The sequence below is a fragment of the Myxocyprinus asiaticus genome, chromosome 4 (assembly GCF_019703515.2).
Source record: "Myxocyprinus asiaticus isolate MX2 ecotype Aquarium Trade chromosome 4, UBuf_Myxa_2, whole genome shotgun sequence".
NCBI classification, from domain to species: domain Eukaryota; kingdom Metazoa; phylum Chordata; class Actinopteri; order Cypriniformes; family Catostomidae; genus Myxocyprinus; species Myxocyprinus asiaticus.
This window is the reverse complement of record NC_059347.1, coordinates 22,454,336-22,467,802: the sequence shown is the minus strand read 5'-3', so window position 1 is coordinate 22,467,802 and position 13,467 is coordinate 22,454,336. Positions and strand designations below refer to the sequence as shown.

Genomic DNA, 13,467 nt, shown 5'->3' with positions numbered 1-13,467 from the left:
TTATGCATTCATTTTTTTTTTTTTTTTTGGTAGGTGTAATACTGCATCATGACAGTAAAATGGCTTCTTCCTCAATGTGATTATGGGAGGAAGTTAGTGGGGTGATGATAAGATAATTTCCTCTGCCCCAACCATTGTTCTGCATTTGTTCATATACACTCTTTTGTTCACTTTGTTGCTGAACTAGTTCAAACCGGTGACGAATTTGCATCATGCTTCACATCAGGTCCACGAAATATTGATCCCTTAGTTTAGATAGAAGTATCTCTCCAACGCTGGATAGAAACTCCTCAATGGCCTTCAATTGCTGCTGAAATTCAAGGCAGAGAGGACGGTGTCATGATACCGTATCTTATGTAATCTAAAACCATGCTATCTTGGAGCAACACGGGTACATTTCATAATATGACCTCTGTTATTGTTTGATTCTGAAACATAACTGAAGGGGCAGGACTATCAGTTTGTACAAGCAATGAAAGATGGGGAAAGTGTTTGGGAAACCTATTTGAAAACAGTCATTAACTTTGCAGTTACGTTTGGTGGTACCTTTTATTATAGACATTAGTTACATTTTTAACTGTCAACCTTGCAGGCAGCTGTTGTGGTGATCTTGTGACTGGCTCTGGTAGATGAGAAGCCTTTTGTTTATCTCTTCTGCACACTGTTTAAAAGTCTCCTGCCGTTGATGAGGACAAGTGATAGGGTGGCACTCTTTCCTCTTATAGAACTCCTGGTGGGAATAGATAGACCAGTAACAATCTAAAATCAACTCATTTGAGAACATGGCTTAACACACAGATTGTGTAAATTTTTTTTTTTTTTTTTTTTTTTTTTTAAATAGTACCTCGGCCACAAAGAGAAGAATATAATTGGCTTTCCACAGAATACTGGTGACTCAGGCTTTGAAGGGAACACTGAGGAATACTTTCAAAGAAAATGAAATTAACATGCAAGTAAAATACTATATAAAAAATAACAGCCACTGGATGTTTGCACTGACCTGTCCTGCTCTTCAGGATTTGAGCCTAAAACCTGGAACCTCTTATCGAAGCGGTTTGGTTTGGAGAACCTCCGTGCACTGAGGACAGAATCATGTTGGAATGTCAAACCTCTGTGCAGAATCTCCATTCCAGACTGACTGGGGCTCTTTCCTGACCTCTGAGCTGATCCAGCAGGAAAGTTTAACTTTGCTGGAGGTACAGCAAAGGGTAGACAGCAATGTGCAATTCTAACATTTTTATTGAGCTTTGTAGAGCTTTAAACTGAGACTTAACATGACTGCTAATTTAGATTAAATCTCAAGCTCATGAGGATATACAGTAGTGAACAATCCAACCTGTTGTTGCAGAGTGTCTATCTCTTAAGTCAAAGTGTACTTCCCGGAAGTGCTGAGGTTTGCCTATCCTGTTCAGAGGAATCAAACATTGTGAACGTTGTGAGAAGTAGATTGTTTTCTCATTTTACCAGTTTATTTTACCTAGAAGTCATGTGTTCCTGTTAGTGGGCACTGCCACTGTTTGCAAACAGCTGCTCACAGTAGAAGAACTAATGTTGCATGTTAACTAATGTCACATCTTTCAGTGAGATTATCTGCTTCCCCAACAGACTTTCATTTTCTAATTTTGTGATATCTTAAGGAAGTTAACTTAAGTAAATTTTTTTGTCATAATTTACTCACTGTCATGTTGTTCCAAGCCCATATGACATTTTTCTTGTACTAAACACCAAGGGAGATGTTTCAATAAATTTCCTGGTATGCAATGGCAGGGGATAGTGCCTCACTTTACAGCTTAAAAAGGAACCAAAAGTATCATAAAAGTAGTCAACGCGGCTCCTGCATCATATTCCAAGTCTTCTGGAGAAATACAATAGGTTTTTGTGAAAAGTTACCAAAAAATGTAAATCAATTTTCAGTGAAAATCTTGACGTCCTTTAGCGTTCAAGAGAAGCTTGTTCACAGTATCACGCATGTTCACGCAATAACTTTTTGCCTGTTGTATGCCTTCAAAAAAGTTGCAATATGATGCACTAGTCATATGGACTAGTTTTATGATACTTTTGAGTGCTTTTGATGCATTAAAGTGAGTTCAACTGCCATTGTATCTCCTTTTGTGTTCCACATAATAAAAAAAGTCATATGGGTTCAGAACAGTGCAAGGGGGAGTAAATGATGACAGCATTTTTAGGTGAACTATTCCTTTACGTTACTAAAATGTAGTAGTAAAACGTACGCTTGCCACTTAATAAATGCTTGACATTGGCCATAAACAATCAAATAACATGATCAGACACTTATAAGGACACTTATTTGGAGGTAATAAACCTGTGTATGAATATCTGTTAATTATTTGCTCTTTGTATTTTCCCTTTTTAGTAGCAGATAGGAACAGAACGTTCGACGAGATGTTCTCTGGTGTCATTGTTGTATAATTTTATTGCTCATTGAAAGTTAAAAATACAGTATACGGACACTAACTTGAGTAGGTCTTTGATAACCCCTACTGCCACATCATCCAGAAGGACACCCTAACACGACTAGGCCGTCTCCATCTGAGCTTCCTATTTCATGCTGTTTACGGAACCAGGGGCGAGCTGCAACCACAAAAGCCCCCTGAAGTGGAACCTGTGGTAGGGGGGTGAGCCATAAAGACGTCCTACAAAAATGTAATAAAATTTAATCATCATCATCATCATCGGGGCCTGGGTAGCTCAACTAGTATTGACATTGACTACCACCCCTGGAGTCGCGAGTTCGAATCCAGGGCGTGCGGAGTGACCCCAGCCAGGTCTCCTAAGCAACCAAATTGGCCCGGTTGCTAGGGAGGATAGAGTCACATGGGGTAACCTCCTCATGGTCGCTATAATGTGTGGTTCTCACTCTCGGTGGGGTGCATGGTGAGTTGTGCGTGGATGCCGTGGAGAATAGCGCGTGTGGAGGCCCATGCTATGTCTCCATGTAACGCACTCAACAAGCCACGTGATCAGATGCGCGGATTGATGGTCTCAGACGCGGAGGCAACTGAGATTCGTCCTCTGCCACCTGGATTGAGGTGAGTCACTACCCCACCACAACGACTTAAAGCGCATTGGGAATTGGGCATTCCAAATTGGGGACAAAAGAGGAGAAAATAAAAAAAATTAAAAATAAATCAAAGCCATGATATCTCAGCCTATACATATTAAACTTCAATATCCCTGTAGTAATACAATTTGGAATGCCTTACCAGAAAGCAGCCAAGATACTGACAACTCTTCTTTAGTTTCTCCATCAGAGTTGTTAAATTGGTTATTACATCTAGGTTCACAATCTACAATACAAATAGTGGTAACACGTTACAATAAGGTTCAGTTTGTTAACATCATTAGTTAACATGAACTAACAATGAACAATACTTTTACAGCATTTATTAATCTTGGTTAATATTCATTTCAACATACGTATATTTCTAAAAAGTTGTATTTGATTACATTAGCTAATGCACTATGAAATAACATGAACAATAAACAATTTTTATTAACTAACATTAACAAAGATTAATAAATGCTGTAAAAATAGATTGTTCATTGTTTGTTCATGACACCTAATGCAATAACCAATGTTAACGAATAAAACCTTATTGTAAAGTGTTACCCATAAATGCTTTAATGTAGAACAGTACAGTTATAACATGCACATTTCATATATAGTAGCCCCCAAAATTTAGATAATATATAGCGCTCTTTTCAAGGAAAACAAAAGTAGTTTTAGGTTTGAAAATATATACTGATCAAAGACAAAATGTGTTCAGACACTTTCTGGTTGTGAAACTTCAGTGGAACATATCCATTGGTAATGTGATAAAGTACACCTGTGGTTACTCGGCAAGGATACCTGTGTGAACTTGAAGGGAACTTCATACAGTACATCAATTAAAAATGATTTGGGACCATTTAGTTAGAAAAGCCATCATTTGTTTGCCACTTTCTTTGATATTTTGTGATCGAATGCAATGAAATATATACTTCTTAAAGTGTGGCTTAAGTGTCAAAGTGTCCAAATACTTTTTTTGGTGTCACTGTATGTAAATCAAATAATGTATTGGGGCATTTACCTTCTTGTCAGAACTGGGTTTGGCATACTCGGCAATCATTTCCTTTAAAATTACTCAACATGCTATCAATCTTCTTTTTCTGCACGTTACTCTTCAAAGCCTGTAAACAGAAATACAAATAAAGATAAATACTGATGCAACAGAGTATGAACTTAAAAAGTAAACGAATATTGTTCGTACCTGCTTTGATCTTGTGTATTGGTAAATTCATTTAGCATTTTTTCAAGAAATTTCAGATCAATGGTGAGAAAATTACATTTTTCTTCAAACTTCCTGAATATATCTTTAGCCTGTGGAAAAATGGAATCCTCATCAGTACAGAATGTTTAGCACTCAAGTATAATTTCTGTAACAACTTCCTTTCAAAATAATAATGGTTTTAAGTATGATCATAGTAAATCACTCAGGTGCTGAAAATCTAAACCTGCTCCAGACACTTTGATTCTTTTCCTTCCATATCCTGTATTAAGGCCACCTCTGCAGAATCAATGCGCTCGTCCATTTTTTCCAGATGCGACTGAAAGACCTCAATTTCTTGGGGTGTAACATTTTTTTTTTTTCTTTGGAGCAGAGAGTAAGTGTGAATGAGATTGTTCACTTGGCTTTTTCTTTCATCCAATTCAACTTGGATCGTGACGTGCACAGAGAATATCTAAAACATACTTTAAAGATCTCATTGTCAAAGCGTTTGCTTCCCTCGGGCCCTCCATCTTTTGTCTAAAGTCTCTCTGTCATGCCTGGATGACACTGATGTGCTTGTCCAGGTTGGCTTGCAGTGAGGCCCACATCCTGTGAATTAAAATAGTCAGAATAAGTAGATTGTGTATAGTGTGTCAACAGAGAATCATTATCACTATACATATTTGTATAGTCTTGTATTATTGGGTAAAACGATGTAGCCTTGCTCACATATAAACTTTAAGTCAGACATACAGTATAGTTAGCACCAAGATCTGTAGAGAAATGCAGTTTCATTCTCCCATGTGCATACATGGTTGAATGATAATAAAAGCTGACATGACTGCATTTTATTTGTATTGTGCTTTCTATCATTTTGGAACTTAAAAGACATTTACTTTTCAGATTTAGTGGCGAAGGTAAAAGGACATCCTGTATACCCTTTTAGTGTTGATCCACACGATCCTGATGTAGCACTAGTTCAGCTGCCTATGTAATGAAGAGGGTTCCTCAAAGTCAGATTGGAACAAATTGCCATACATTTTCTTCTGCAGTTTGAACTTTTTCACTATTACAAACATGTAAATTCATAAATGAATAAGGATCTAATGCGAGGACAAACCTGCTCCGGCATCGTGAACATCCATTTTAATCATTTTGGCACAAGGCTGGTGAAGTTGAAGGAGAAGATCTAGCTCAGCTTTCAGTTTTTCCTTCTTGGCCTCCACAACAGTCAAAGTGTTGGTTAGAATAACATGAAATCTCTCTTCCAGATGGTTAAAAAATGTTTCTCACACACTGTGATGGGGCAAAAAGTTTTTCAATCTTAATGCAATTTATTTATTTTTTCTTTTAATTAGTCACCCAGTGCAAATTGGAACAAAACATTGCAGATTAAACAAAAGTAAACAACAAAAGAGGGAAAAAAATGCAATCAGAAGTAAGTTATATTTGAAAACAGAACATGGAATTTTTTTGTTACACAATGTTTATTTCAGATCTCCAAATTTGATCACTCGAGCTTATCGTTGTTTTAGAATGTGAACATTTGTGAATACATGTACACCTCATTTTCAGGTCTCTGGACAGTATTTTATGAAATATTTCTAAAGATTGGCTCTGAGTGGTCTTGCTGTAGCTACACAGAGTAGGCCAATACGGGCCTCGCCATCCATTCTTCTCGCACAATACGTCATTGCCAAAACGCAAAAAAGAATCTTTTTTCCATAACCTTAAAATGGGCTGAATCTGAATGTTGTCTGATTCTGTTGAATTCTTTTACTCACATACTGTTTCTAGGATTTCTGTTTTCACTTACTCCATTAGCAATTCAACAATGAGAGGCTTTGGGTACAAAACCAGCTCTGTTTCCACAAGATCCGTCTCCTGATTATCATCACGTGTAGTATGAAAGCCATTGCAGTTGTACACATTTCCTTTTGCAGTAGTGAGAGTCTCTTTAGTTTGACAGTCTGAAAATGCTTGAGGTTTCAAATTTAGATTATCCTAGAAAATAAAGGAAATGAAAGTATTTAGGCAGACACAAATCAACCAGAGAGTAAGTAGTCATGTGTCTTTATTACCATTGTACAGGATGAGCTGAATGTTGAGCTATTCTTGAAATGTCCCTTTTGAACACCTGCGTTTCATCTCGAATTCTTTCCTCAATCTTTCAAAATAAATAAACATAGTAAATGGGTGTTAAACAATAAGACAACAGAACAATCCACATCCTGGAAAAAGTTTCTCTCTCAACTCACCAAGTTTGAGGGAAGGATTAAGAGTGCAAAATTCCCTGTGGCAAAAGATATGAGTGTAACTTTAACAGTGTTTGTTTTGTACTTACAGTTAATTCTTAAATAGAGATTTCAGCATTGTTCTGGTTGAATATGTAGGTACCTGGCCATAAACCTCTTTGACATTGAAAAACTGGCTGATAGAAAGGCTGTATGCTTGTAATTCCTGGAGGACTATAGAGGGGTATCTCTCCACAGTTTCCACTTCCTCTTTATAGATGTTCAAATACCTTAGAAAACACAAACATGGAATAAAGCAGCAAAGCATTTACAAAAATGGGTAATATTTTAAAGTTATTTTGTGGAGAATTAGACAACATGATATTCTAAAGCAGGAGTGTCAAACTCTGTTCCTGGAGGGCCACAGTCCAGCAGAGTTTAGCTCCAACCTTAATTAAACACACCTGAAGCAGCTAAACAAGGTCTTCAGGAGTGCTTGAAGATTACAAGGAGGCATTTTAGAGCAGGGCTGGAACTAAACTCTGCAGGGCTGTGGCCCTCCAGGAACTGAGTTTGACACCCCTGGTCTAAAGAGTTATAAAATGTAAAGAATTATAAAAAAATAAAAGAAATTAAAAAAAATTTATTACCCATTCTTAACTTCTCCCAAATAGTTTAGTATCTTCTCTAAAGAGGCTTTCAGAGCTTCCTCTGAGCTTTCCTGCCTGAGTTTGTCCAACATCATATCCAGCTTGGCCTCGTTGTTCTGCCATATGAGATACCTGACAGCTCACATTTATGTTCAACAGACATTTCGAGAGGTGAAATGCTACAAAATATAAGTACTACAAATAATATGAAAATGACTATGGCTATAACATTAACACTAAGGCTGAAACTAATTATTATTTTGATAATCGATTAATCTTTGATTAGTTAAAGTCGGCATGAAAAGGTTGGGACGACTTCCGTATTGTGACGTATTGAAACAGCTCATCGAACAATTAAAAAATGTAGGGCGGGGATTTGAGTTTATCCATTGGTTGTTGATTGGATTGTGAAAATATGGGCATTGCATAGTGGAATGGAGGCAGACCTGAATGTGAGTTTGCAGTGGACATACATACCTACCACCGTGCTGCTTGAGTCAGAGTGGTGAAACTGAGCAGTGATCTCAAAACATTTATGATCAAACTGACAACATAAACACACGAGCACATTGCGGTCTTTGCTTACGAAGAGGCTGTAGTCATTGAAAAATTAGTGAGTAACAGACAACCATTTTGAATCACAATGCACTAAATATAAAGGAAAAAAACACTTACTCGTGCTGTGCATCCCACGGTAACTGTATTCAAAAATATAAGTAAACTCCAGAGGCATCCGAAGCGTTGTATTCAGCAGTTATCACCGCAGCAATTCAGGTGTGAAATGTCTCGAACACATTCGCAAATTCACCGTTATTCCTCCTCATTCAAAATGTAAATTTAAGCCAGTTGACCCATAACCAAGGAAGTTTGGGTTAAGGAACGATACCTCTACGCAAGGTTGTGGTATTTATAAGAAAGGGGCAGGGTGTAAGCATACTAAATGATTGGAGAAGTCCTGCATACGTAACCAGAGAGAAGTCTGTTGTTTCACCGGGAGATCGAGTTATTACATTTTGATTAAAGATTACGAGGTCAAAAAATGTCTTTAAAAATAAAACATATGCATAGATGAATCGTTCACAGTAAGATCAGTAACATGCATTTAGAAAACAGATAGGGTGAATTTTCATTTCATGTCGACTTTAATCGATTAATCAATTAATTAGATAAAAAAGCTAAATTTAAAATGTTTTTTTATTAAAAACATAAATGATGATTAAGGGCTAAAGGCTTCATCTCACGATTCGGTTTGATTCACGATACCAAATTCACAATTTAATACTCTCTACTTTAAACAAAGCCTGAATCGAGAAACGTTACGTTTGAATGTTTGTTTTAATTACTTTTACGACATACAGTACGCAAAACAGTGATGGAGTGGGACTAAAAATCAGCCCCGATGGCAATGATGAAAATAAATATTAATAATTCTGCTCAACTAGAAATAAAGAAAATACAGAATTGTGTTTGATACATATTTTAAATATTTAAAATGAATATTGTAATTTTTAAAATAGTATTTTCCCTGGTTACATTTATTTAAAAATATATATATATATATTCTTCAAAAATGTATTTTAATGGCAGTGTATGCTTATCCAGTAAAATAATTTTTGCCATCCTGTAAATTTACTGGTTAAATTTGGCATTATCAGGACCATCAAATAATTCCCCATAGTATTATTATACATTGTATTCAGCATTATACAAAGTAGTTTAATATAGTACAATCATCTGTAAACTTAAAAATGCTTTAAAACCTGCAGACTTTGACCTCATTGGTTTTAGATCCAAGAAAACTGCACAACTGATTACATTCAAACTGAAGTCATGGTATGAAGTTGCATGATTACTAAACTGCAAAAAAATGATGGCCCTCCCTTTCTCTGTTGATTGATGTGGTAGCACTCGCTCGTTCTTTCAGTGAAGTTTCATGGAGACTCGCTTATGGAAAAGACAGTTTGGTGGAATGGAAAAACACGCCTTCAAATCATAACACTTACACAAACATAGAAAATAGCTATAAAATGTAAGTGATGTGCTGGAGAGAAACAACTCTCAAACACATCAAACAGCACAAGCACTCTGTAAATGCACCTGACGCAGCATCTGCTCCAGATTAAACTATGCTCCTGATTTTCTTTTAGTGTTTATAAAGTGCTCTTGTTGCACTGGACAATTTGGGTCTTGTTTTTTTCCGCTTCAGCTTGTCTCTGTCACATTTCAAACGAGTTTTCATGACACACATTTTTCCCTAGGCTGTAAAGTGATGTCACTTACAGAGCTTCACCATGCACACCACACATATCCAACTAATCGATAATGTAATTTGTTGTCTATGATTTTAATTATCAGTTATTAGCGATTTTGTCGATTAGTTGTTGCAGCACTAATTAACACATCTAGAAATGTTCTGAAACCTTCAACTGATCGTGGACTTGGCTAATGTCCTCTAGTAAATCTTGCAGATGCTGCTCTCGGTTCAGCTGGCCTGTAGAGTGGATCGCCCATAGTTGAGCAGCCTCACGGAAAAACTTGAATAAGCACTTGCTCTCATGAGTGACAGTTTTGGCCAAACTCTCAAAAGCTTTCTTTAATAAGTTAAAATTCACAATAGGACAAAAAAACAAAAAACAAAAAAACTGGCATAAATCAATAAAAATTAACTAAAGATGCAGAACATTCAAAATACTGAATATGTATTTTCCTTGAGAGGAGAAGATGTAAAGAGACAGATTTACAGTACTGTGCAAAAATAAGATGTTTCACAAAAGCATTTGTCTTAAGATGGTTATTTATATCTTCAGCTTTAGTGTGTCAATAGGAAATATAAATGTTAGACTCCTAAACATTACTTTTGCAAATAGAAAAGATTAGAATAGAAGAACAGGGAGCCCTGCAACAGATGTCATGGCCCCCACAAAACCCCCCACTAAACATTGTATCAGTCTGAGATTACATGAAGACACAGAAGCAATTGAGACAAACTAAACAGATAGAAGAACTGTGGCAAATCCTCCAAGAAGCTTGGAGCATCCTCTCTGCCAACAATCAAGAAAAACTGTGTCTAGGTGTACCTAGGAGAATTGGTGCTGTTTTAAATGCAAAGGTGGTCACACCAAATATTGATTTAGCTTTTTTATGTTTACTGGACTTTGTATGAAATAAAGTGATAAATGAAAACTATTTATGTCATTATTTTTGAAGACATCCTCACTATGCAACAATTTTCACAAGTGCCTAAAACTTTTGCACAGTACTGTATTTAATTCCAGGGTTTTTCCACAAAACATAAAAATAAAAATTCATAAAAAATAAAACAAAACTTACATCCACTTTTGCTAAATACTCCTCTGCATGTGACTGTCAATGGCCAATAAGGGGTAATATCTCCATGTTGACAATATTCTGTATCTGGTCTGTGGTGAATCCTTATGTGGACACCTCTGTCTGTGTGTATGACTGTGGAGAATATTCTAGGTGAATTCTCCTCACCCGGCGAGTGACTCATTCTATCACTTTGTACATAGTTCCATACAAGGTTCACGTAATGCTGATGGGTTATAAGAAATAAAAATAAGTTTTCTAGGTAAATAATCATACGCATTTTGTAGCAAAGTAAAACTTCACTAACTAAACATAAAATCTATGCACATTTTAGAGGAATATTCCAGGTTAAATACAAGTTCAGCTCAATCAACAGCATTTGTGGCATAATGCTGATTACAACAAAAAGAATTGACTCGTCCCTCCTTTTCTTAAAAAAAAAAAAAGAAGCAAAAATCACTTAAAGTGGAAGTGAATAGGGCCAATCCGTAAATGTTAAAATACTCACTGTTTCAAAAGTATAGACACAAGACTTAAACAATAAACTGTATGTGTTAACATGATTTTAGTGTGATTAAATCGCTTACTAACCTTTTCTGTGTAAAGTTATAACCAATATTGCAACTTTGTTGCCATGACAATGTATTGTCAACAAACCCTAAAACAACTGTAAAAATGATGATTTAAACAACTTAAAAATAATCAAATAGTACATTTCTGTTTTTACAGAATAATTAATGTAAGTGCTTTTATAAAATTATAAGCTTCACATTTCTGCTTTTAAACCCTTCAAAAATTGGCCTCATTCACTTCTGTTGTAAGTGCCTCAATGTAACCACAATTTTTGATTTTTAAAGGAGGGACGAGTCTGAATTTGTTTTGTGGTAATCTACTTATACCATAAATGCTGTTGATTGAGCTTAACTTGTATTGAACCTGGAATATTCCTTTAAATAATATGTACCAAGTGAAACTTTTGAAACTTGTAACATGAAACAAACATTTTTAAGCAAATTTGTATTTGCACTGTATGGGCCCTACACAAGTACATTACTTGCCCCTTTTAAAACCTTTGAATTTGCAAATGTGATTTCATATTAAATAACAAGTAATAACTGATTTAACAGATAACAGTCAACAAATGAATTCATGAACTCAACAAACAAATTCACAAACAAATCTGGATTTATGCAAAGATGTAACTGCATTAAAATGTATATAATTACTGCATTATACAGGCTGGTTTTATCACAAATAATAAAGTTCAACTATGGTTACTGTTGTAAAACCATGGTTAATTTATTGCAATGAAACCCTTTATAAATTAGAGGACACAAGCGAGGGAATGCAAACATACTGCAAGGGAACACAAAACTCGTTCAGAAAATAAATTCCCTCCCTGTCCACTTTTGGGCTCCGTGCCGTACTACCATACTCTCTCACATGCACCATCAAACTCTCTTACACTGGGTTCACACATCCTCCGTGAGCGGCGCGTTTTTGTTTTGGCGCCCATATTAACAGATGACACCGTTCCCACTGCAAGCGTGAGTCGCGAGGTGACACGTCCCAGAAGCGTCCCAGACATGGCAGTGAGCGGATAGTTTCAATGTTGAGCCTATTTTTGACACATGGCTCAAGCTGAGCTCAGCGGCTCTGGGTGCAGTACGACACTAAAATAATCAGGAGATTATAGAAAATACACAAAAGCAAATCAAAATAATTCAAACTGAACCTATAGTACACTCCAGTTTATATGTCTGCATGCAAGTAAACTCAGTAAAATAAATTAATAAAGTAAAGAATTAATAAACTGACTGACCTTTTGCCATTCTGTGTATATAGGTGAACAGTATAGAAACAATAGTAACCAATCACAACCAAGTGTGCTGATAAAGATGAAGTGCACATGACTGCCCGCTGTTGTCCCTGAAGCAGCAATAACCTCAGCTTATTATGACCTTATTGGCGTAAGACCCCATAGATAACTTGATTTTCTGTGCAGAGGCGCTGCTATTTCTCGCGGTAGAGACGCGGCTAATGTGAGTGTCGAACACAACTGACCCACTCACGGAGGATGTGAACCCGGTGTCACCTCGCGACTCACGCTTGCAGTGTAAATGGTGTCATCTGTTAATATGGTCGCCGAAACGAAAACGCGCCGCTCACAGAGGATGTGTGAACCCGGTGTTATACAGTTATACTCTCTCTCTCTCTCTCTCACACACACATATTACCAAATATATTTTGTTTGATTGTATTGTGTTAGAGAGTTTTACGGTGTATGAGACTGACTTTGATACTGTGTGTGAGAGGCTTTTGGTGGTGTGTGAAAAAGAGTCTAAAGAACATGGAAAACCAGTGTGGCTTAGGACAGATCACACAGTGAAGTGTATTCATCCTGCCTCCATACACAGGCAGCATTTTCTTTGTTTTGGACGCAGCACTGGTTCCTTGGTCACGACTAAAAAATCTAGTGCCCTCTTGTGGTCTCAGGTTTGTAACCGGCAGAGCAACAGGAGCGCACGTAATGTATGTACATCGGGACCACACGTTGGCCATGCATTGGCCAAGCGCTCGCGTTTGCGTACATGAGTGAAGTATGTTTCGGCCTTAATGATTACAGTTACGGGAAAATCACAACAAAACTTATAGAAAAAAAGTCTAGGTAATATGTATAGATTAGGGTTGCACAGTTTACCAATACTAACGAAGTATCGCGATACCAAAAAAATGTAAACGGTACAATATCATCTTGTTGCTAATTTCGTTACCATATTACAGAATGCTGTAATTAGCAAAATGATATGAGATGTAACAGTTTTGAGATGATATCAACAATAATTTAAAAAATAAAAAACTCTGGATATGGCCAAGTGTGATCATTAAACTGCAGAATGATGTAATTTAATTAAATATTATACAGTCACATGCGCTGCATGCTACAGAATGAACAAGAGGTGCCGCTCTGTTCTGTCATCCGCT

The 13,467-nt window shown here is 36.6% G+C and overlaps 1 long non-coding RNA gene across 1 annotated transcript; it reads right to left on the bottom strand.

Moving 5' to 3' along the window:
* LOC127436956 (uncharacterized) lies at positions 1 to 10,854 on the bottom strand. The gene is made up of 15 exons (XR_007896492.1): positions 10,486 to 10,854; positions 6,669 to 6,795; positions 6,530 to 6,564; positions 6,353 to 6,438; positions 6,088 to 6,275; positions 5,392 to 5,567; positions 5,168 to 5,258; positions 4,516 to 4,880; positions 4,272 to 4,381; positions 4,092 to 4,191; positions 3,225 to 3,308; positions 1,001 to 3,075; positions 845 to 924; positions 570 to 730; positions 1 to 310 (listed from the first exon to the last, which is right to left on the bottom strand). It is a non-coding gene; the product is annotated as an uncharacterized LOC127436956 (long non-coding RNA).
* Between the last annotated feature and the right edge of the window lie 2,613 nt (positions 10,855 to 13,467).